The sequence below is a fragment of the Rhyacophila brunnea genome, unplaced genomic scaffold (genome assembly GCF_057557595.1).
Source record: "Rhyacophila brunnea isolate RB1 unplaced genomic scaffold, BYU_Rbru_1.0 scaffold_352, whole genome shotgun sequence".
In the NCBI taxonomy this organism is placed as follows: domain Eukaryota; kingdom Metazoa; phylum Arthropoda; class Insecta; order Trichoptera; family Rhyacophilidae; genus Rhyacophila; species Rhyacophila brunnea.
This window is the reverse complement of record NW_028233020.1, coordinates 25,001-32,500: the sequence shown is the minus strand read 5'-3', so window position 1 is coordinate 32,500 and position 7,500 is coordinate 25,001. Positions and strand designations below refer to the sequence as shown.

Here is a 7,500-nt window from a genome sequence, read left to right as displayed (position 1 = left end):
AAATTACACGTTACGCGTACACGCGCACATGTTCGTTTCGCACAGGAAATGATCCTTCCGCAGGTTCACCTACGGAAACCTTGTTACGACTTTTACTTCCTCTAAATGATCAAATTCGGTCAAACTTTCCGGCGCGTCAGAGGCCCACGAGGAGCTTCCGCGCGCCAGTCCGAAGACCTCACCAAATCATCCATCGGTAGTAGCGACGGGCGGTGTGTACAAAGGGCAGGGACGCAATCAACGCGAGCTGGTGACTCGCTTTTACTAGGAATTCCTCGTTCATGGGGGAGAATTGCAAACCCCAATCCCTATCACGAAGGGGTTTCATCGGGTTACCCGGGCCGTTAAGCCAAGGAGGACACGCTGATCCCTTCAGTGTAGCGCGCGTGCGGCCCAGGACATCTAAGGGCATCACAGACCTGCTATTGCTCAATCTCGTGCGGCTATATATACCGCCGGTCCCTCTAAGAAGATTTTCATTGTACGCCGGTAGTGAAGACCGCGACGCGCCCGCGCCTCCGACGCAGAACGCCAAAGGACACGGACGCGCGCGGACCCTCGTGATACCGGTTGTACGTCTATTTAATAGGCTAGAGTTACGTTCGTTACCGGAATTAACCTGACAAATCGCTCCACCAACTAAGAGCGGCCATGCACCACCACCCACCGAATCGAGAAAGAGCTGTTAATCCGTCAATCCTTCCAGTGTCCGGGCCTGGTGAGTTTTCCCGTGTTGAGTCGAATTAAGCCGCAGGCTCCACTCCTGGTGGTGCCCTTCCGTCAATTCCTTTAAGTTTCAGCTTTGCAACCATACTCCCCCCGGAGCCCGAAAGCTTTGGTTTCCCGGGAGCTGCCCACCGGGTTAAAATAATGAAACTTCGGCGGATCGCTGGCTGGCATCATTTATGGTTAGAACTACAGCGGTATCTAATCGCCTTCGAACCTCTAACTTTCGTTCTTGATTAATGAAAACACCTTTGGCAAATGCTTTCGCTTTAGTCCGTCTTGCGACGATCCAAGAATTTCACCTCTAACGTCGCAATACGAATGCCCCCAGTTGTCCCTATTAATCATTACCTCTGGTATCAGAAAGCCAACAAAACAGAACCGAGGTCCTATTCTATTATTCCATGCGTACAATATTCAGGCAAAACTTAGCCCGCTTTGAGCACTCTAATTTGTTCAAAGTAAACAGCCGCGACGGCCCGCCTCGGCGAACGGCCGACCTTGCGGCCGACCGACGCCGGATGGCGAAGGACGCACCGGCGAGAAGCCCCGCAGACGTGCCTGTCGTACCGCAGTCGGTAGACCGACACCGCAGGACACAATTTCAACTACGAGCTTTTTAACCGCAACAACTTTAGTATATGCTATTGGAGCTGGAATTACCGCGGCTGCTGGCACCAGACTTGCCCTCCAATGGATCCTCGTTAAAGGATTTAAAGTGTAATCATTCCGATCACGAGGCCTCGGACGAGTCCCGTATCGTTATTTTTCGTCACTACCTCCCCGTGCCGGGAGTGGGTAATTTGCGCGCCTGCTGCCTTCCGTGGATGTGGTAGCCGTTTCTCAGGCTCCCTCTCCGGAATCGAACCCTGATTCCCCGTTACCCGTGACAACCATGGTAGTCGCATAAACTACCATCGACAGTTGATAAGGCAGACATTTGAAAGATGCGTCGCCGGTGCTAGACCGTGCGATCAGCTCAAAGTTATCTAGAGTCATCTCGAAGAGCGACGGACGACGCGAGCGCCGACCGCCGATTGGTTTTTGATCTAATAAAAGCATTCCTCACGTTCCCGTTCAGAATTACGTTTGCATGTATTAGCTCTAGAATTGCCACAGTTATCCAAGTAACTGTGTACGATCTAAGGAACCAAAACTGATATATTGAGCCATTCGCGGTTTCACCTTAATTAGGCTCATACTGAGACTTGCATGGCTTAGTCTTTGAGACAAGCATATGATTACTGGCAGGATCAACCAGGGAGCTGCTCTGCGAGGCCGCGGGCGCGCGCGCACTGGGCGCGCCGACACCCGCGATCCACACGTCACACGCGAACGCGCACCGGAGTCACCCGGCGGGCGACGCTGGCTCTCTCTTTCGATTTTTAACGTGCCGACGCACGAGATACAACGGATTGTATGCATACATACGCACAGAGCACGAGATCGTGCTCCGCGTTTCTCAATTTCCCATCGTAAAACGTGCACACCGAAAACGCACGCCGTCGGCGCGGTAAACGGAGCGACGGAGGCTGAAACGCCGTCCGCCGTCACTCGACAGGATGATTCTGCTAGCGCGGAACTCCAGAGTGATGCGATCGCATAGGCCGCGGCGACGAAATATAATCGCACGCCGGGTGAGTGTCTCGTCTCGCAAATGTACCGCCGACGCGGCCGAATGGCCGCCGCAGTTTGCGAACGCCGTGAAGGAAGTCTTGTCAAAGACGACAACCCACTGCTATACATACGATGGATGAGGGGAGAGACCCAGACGACAACAACAACGAATACGGACACGGCAATGTTGGGTAGCGCAATAATCCGTCGCCATTATTTTATCGTACAGTTCTCTCCTGCGTACATTTTCCCTCACACATTATAGTGTAAACGCGGCGCACTACCGGCCGCGTAACCGAAATAACACTACAAAAGGCGAAGGTGACGATTCTCTTTAGGTTTAATCTTTCATTTGAAATTTCGAATTGCGAATTGCGAATATATATTTTGGTAATTTGGATAATTTTTTTTTTTTAATTTCAATTTTTTTTTTTTTTTTTTTTTTTTTTCATCCATCATTATGAATGATATAAAACCATTGAAATAAATATCATTATGAGAACGTTATATTACGCTCGCCACCGAACGGTCGAGGGTGGGCTGAAATGCCGATACGACGCAAATATAGCTTGCCAGGCGGACGCGGTCTCGTACTTCGTCTCGTACGGTCTCGTCTCGGTCTCGTACTTCGTTCGCAAACCGTCAAGAGTGCCAAACAAAATGTAGCATAGCATTGATAAAGCGCCGCACTACCGACCGCGTGACCGAAATATCACTACAAAAGGCGAAATTGACGATTCTCTTTAGGTTTAATCTTTCATTTGAAATTTCAAATTGCGAATTGCGAATATATATTTTGGTAATTTGTTTGGTTAAATTTTTTTTTTTAAATTTCTAATTTTTTTTTCCATCATGATAAGATATGATGTATGAAAAAAAAAATTAGGTTATATTATGTTAGGTTAGGTTAGGTTAGGTTAGGTTAGGTTAGTTTAGGTTAGATTAGGTTAGTTGAGGTTAGGTTAGTTTTTGTTTAGGTTAGGTTAGGTAAGGTTAGATTAGGTAAGGTTAGGTTAGGTTTAGCTTAGGTTAGGTTGTGTTAGGTAAGGTAAGGTTATGTTAGGTTATGTTAGGTTAGGTTAGGTGAGGTGAGGTTAGGTCAGGTTAGCGAAAGAACGTAGTCGACGAGAGCGCCGCTTTAAGCGAGCCATGGGCCCTCCTGGCTAGCTAAATCTGCGTCCCGCCGGCATCGTCTACTTGACATGCCGGAGGGACGCAGATTTAGCTAGCCAGGAGGGCCCATGTCTCGCTAAAAGCTGCGCTCTCGTCGACTACGTCCGTTCGCTGACCTGACCTAACCTCACCTCACCTAACCTAACCTAACATAACCTTACCTAACCTAACACAACCTAACCTAAACTAAACCTAACCTAACCTTACCTAATCTAACCTTACCTAACCTTACCTAAACAAAAACTAACCTAACCTAACCTAAACAAAAACTAACCTAACCTAACTTAAACTAACCTAACCTAACCTAAACTAACCTAAACAAAAACTAACCTAACCTAAGCAAAAACTAACCTAAACAAAAACAAACCTAACCTAAACAAAAACTAACCTAACCTATCCTAAACAAAAACTAACCTAACCTAACCTAATCATACCTAACGTGACCTAACCTAACCTAAACTAACCAATTTTTTTTTTCATACATCATTTATTATTATGATGAATACCATAAAAAAATATCAATATCATATCGTTATAGGGCATAAACGTGATCAACGAGCGTGTCACTGATCATTTTAAATGCGCCCGATACGCCTCACCTGAAAGAATATTTCATTGTCTTCATTTCGACGTTCAACATAGGAATAGGTAAGTAAAGCGCGAGGGCGAGTTCTAGCGGTAAAATTTGATGTTAAAATAATTTTTCATTATTTTTCATCCAACATATATTATTATGATAGATATCATATACCGTTGACATGTCGATAACATAATATCGTCATAATACGCACGCCGCCGAACGCGGCGAGAGTCGGACGTGAAGTGCACGATGCACGACGATTAAGCTCGCCAGGCGGGCCACGTGTCGCGCTCTAAGCGGCCCTCTCGTGCGTCGTCGACGGCCGAAACGGCGATGTCTCGCTTTAAACGGCGCTCTCGTCGACGACGTTCGTTCGCAGACCTAACCTAACCTAAACTAACCTAACCTAACCCAAACACAAAAACTAACCTAACCTAACCTAACCTTACCTAACCTAACCTAAGCTAATTTAAATAAAAAAAAAAAAAATCTTTTTTTTTACATCCATCATATTATTAACATTATATATATATAACGAAGAATTAAAAAAAAAAAAAAAAAAAAAAAAAAAAAAATTAAAATAAACCTTACCTAACCTTACCTAACCTAACCTAAGCTAATTAAAATAAAAAAAAAAAAATCTTTTTTTTTACATCCATCATATTATATTATTATGAAATATCAATATTATATCGTCATAAGGCATGAACGTAATCGTAAGATAATTTCATTGTCTAGTTCTAGCGGTATAATTTGATGTTGAAATAATTTTTCATTTCTTTTCATTCATCATACATTATTATGATAGGTATAATATACCATTGACATAACGATAATATAATGTCGTTTAAATACGCACGAACCGGCGAGAGTGGGACGTGTGAAGTGCACGATGCCGGCGGGACTCAGATTTAGCTGGCCAGGCGGGCCCGTGTCACGCTTTAAGCGGCGCTCTCGTCCGTCGTCGACGGCCGAAGCAGCGACCTCGTCGTCGAAGGATGTCTCGCTTTAAACGGCGCTCTCGTCGACGACGTTCGTTCGCCAACTTAACCCAACCTAACCTTACATAAACCTAACCTGACCTAACCTAACCATATTATCGTCATAATACGCACGCCGCCGAACCGGCGAGAGTCGGACGTGAAGTGCACGATGCACGACGATTTAGCTCGCCAGGCGGGCCACGTGTCGCGCTCTCGTGCGTCGTCGATGCATGTCTCGCTTTAAGCCGCGGTCTCGTACTTCGTTCGCAAACCGTCAAGAGTGCCAAACAAAATGTAGCATAGTATTGATAAAGCGCCGTACTGTTAATAATGTAAATGAAATATGAACAATGTAATAGTGAAGTAATAACCCTCGTACGAAAAACCAAGGAATTCAATAAAAGCAGAAATAAAAAAAATTTAAATAAACCTCACCTAACCTTATCTAACCTAAACCCTATCTAATTTAAATTGAAAAAAAAAAAACATTTTTTTTTCATCCATCATACAATATTATGATAGATATCATATATCGATAACATATTATCGTCATAATACGCACGCCGCCGAACCGGCGAGAGGCGGACGTGAAGTGCACGATGCACGACGATTTAGCTCGCCAGGCGGGCCACGTGTCGCGCTCTCGTGCGTCGTCGATGCATGTCTCGCTTTAAGCCGCGGTCTCGTACTTCGTTCGCAAACCGTCAAGAGTGCCAAACAAAATGTAGCATAGCATTGATAAAGCGCCGTACTACCGACCGCGTGACCGAAATATCACTACAAAAGGCAAAATTGACGATTCTCTTTGGGTTTAATCTTTCATTTGAAATTTCGAATTGCGAATTGCGAATATATATTTTGGTAATTTGTTTGGTTAATTTTTTTTTTTTAAATTTCTAATTTTTTTTTCCATCATGATAAGATATGATGTATGAAAAAAAAAATTAGGTAATATTATGTTAGGTTAGGTTAGGTTAGGTTAGGTTAGGTTAGGTTAGGTTAGGTTAGGTTAGTTTAGGTTAGATTAGGTTAGTTTAGGTTAGGTTAGTTTTTGTTTAGGTTAGGTTAGGTAAGGTTAGATTAGGTAAGGTTAGGTTAGGTTAGGTTTAGTTTAGGTTAGGTTGTGTTAGGTAAGGTAAGGTTATGTTAGGTTATGTTAGGTTAGGTTAGGTGAGGTGAGGTTAGGTCAGGTTAGCGATCGAACGTAGTCGACGAGAGCGCCGCTTTAAGCGAGCCATGGGCCCTCCTGGCTAGCTAAATCTGCGTCCCGCCGGCATCGTCTACTTGACATGCCGGAGGGACGCAGATTTAGCTAGCCAGGAGGGCCCATGTCTCGCTAAAAGCTGCGCTCTCGTCGACTACGTCCGTTCGCTGACCTGACCTAACCTCACCTCACCTAACCTAACCTAACATAACCTAACATAACCTTACCTAACCTAACACAACCTAACCTAAACTAAACCTAACCTAACCTTACCTAATCTAACCTTACCTAACCTTACCTAAACAAAAACTAACCTAACCTAACCTAAACAAAAACTAACCTAACCTAACTTAAACTAACCTAACCTAACCTAAACTAACCTAAACAAAAACTAACCTAACCTAAGCAAAAACTAACCTAAACAAAAACAAACCTAACCTAAACAAAAACTAACCTAACCTATCCTAAACAAAAACTAACCTAACCTAACCTAATCATACCTAACGTGACCTAACCTAACCTAAACTAACCAATTTTTTTTTTCATACATCATTTATTATTATGATGAATACCATAAAAAAATATCAATATCATATCGTTATAGGGCATAAACGTGATCAACGAGCGTGTCACTGATCATTTTAAATGCGCCCGATACGCCTCACCTGAAAGAATATTTCATTGTCTTCATTTCGACGTTCAACATAGGAATAGGTAAGTAAAGCGCGAGGGCGAGTTCTAGCGGTAAAATTTGATGTTAAAATAATTTTTCATTATTTTTCATCCAACATATATTATTATGATAGATATCATATACCGTTGACATGTCGATAACATAATATCGTCATAATACGCACGCCGCCGAACGCGGCGAGAGTCGGACGTGAAGTGCACGATGCACGACGATTTAGCTCGCCAGGCGGGCCACGTGTCGCGCTCTAAGCGGCCCTCTCGTGCGTCGTCGACGGCCGAAACGGCGATGTCTCGCTTTAAACGGCGCTCTCGTCGACGACGTTCGTTCGCCAACTAAACCCAACCTAACCTTACATAAACCTAACCTGACCTAACCTAACCTAACCTAACCTAACCTAACCAAACCTAACCTAACCTAACCTAACCTAACCTAACCTAACCTAACCTAACCTAACCTTACCTAACCTAACCTAAGCTAGTTTAAATTAAAAAAAAAAATCTTTTTTTTTACATCCATCATATTA

General features: G+C 44.1%; 1 non-coding gene across 1 annotated transcript; it reads right to left on the bottom strand.

Moving 5' to 3' along the window:
* Nucleotides 1-46: 46 nt before the first annotated feature.
* Nucleotides 47-1,990, bottom strand: LOC147067642 (small subunit ribosomal RNA). Its single transcript, XR_015071426.1, has one exon. It is a non-coding gene; the product is annotated as a small subunit ribosomal RNA (ribosomal RNA).
* Between the last annotated feature and the right edge of the window lie 5,510 nt (nt 1,991-7,500).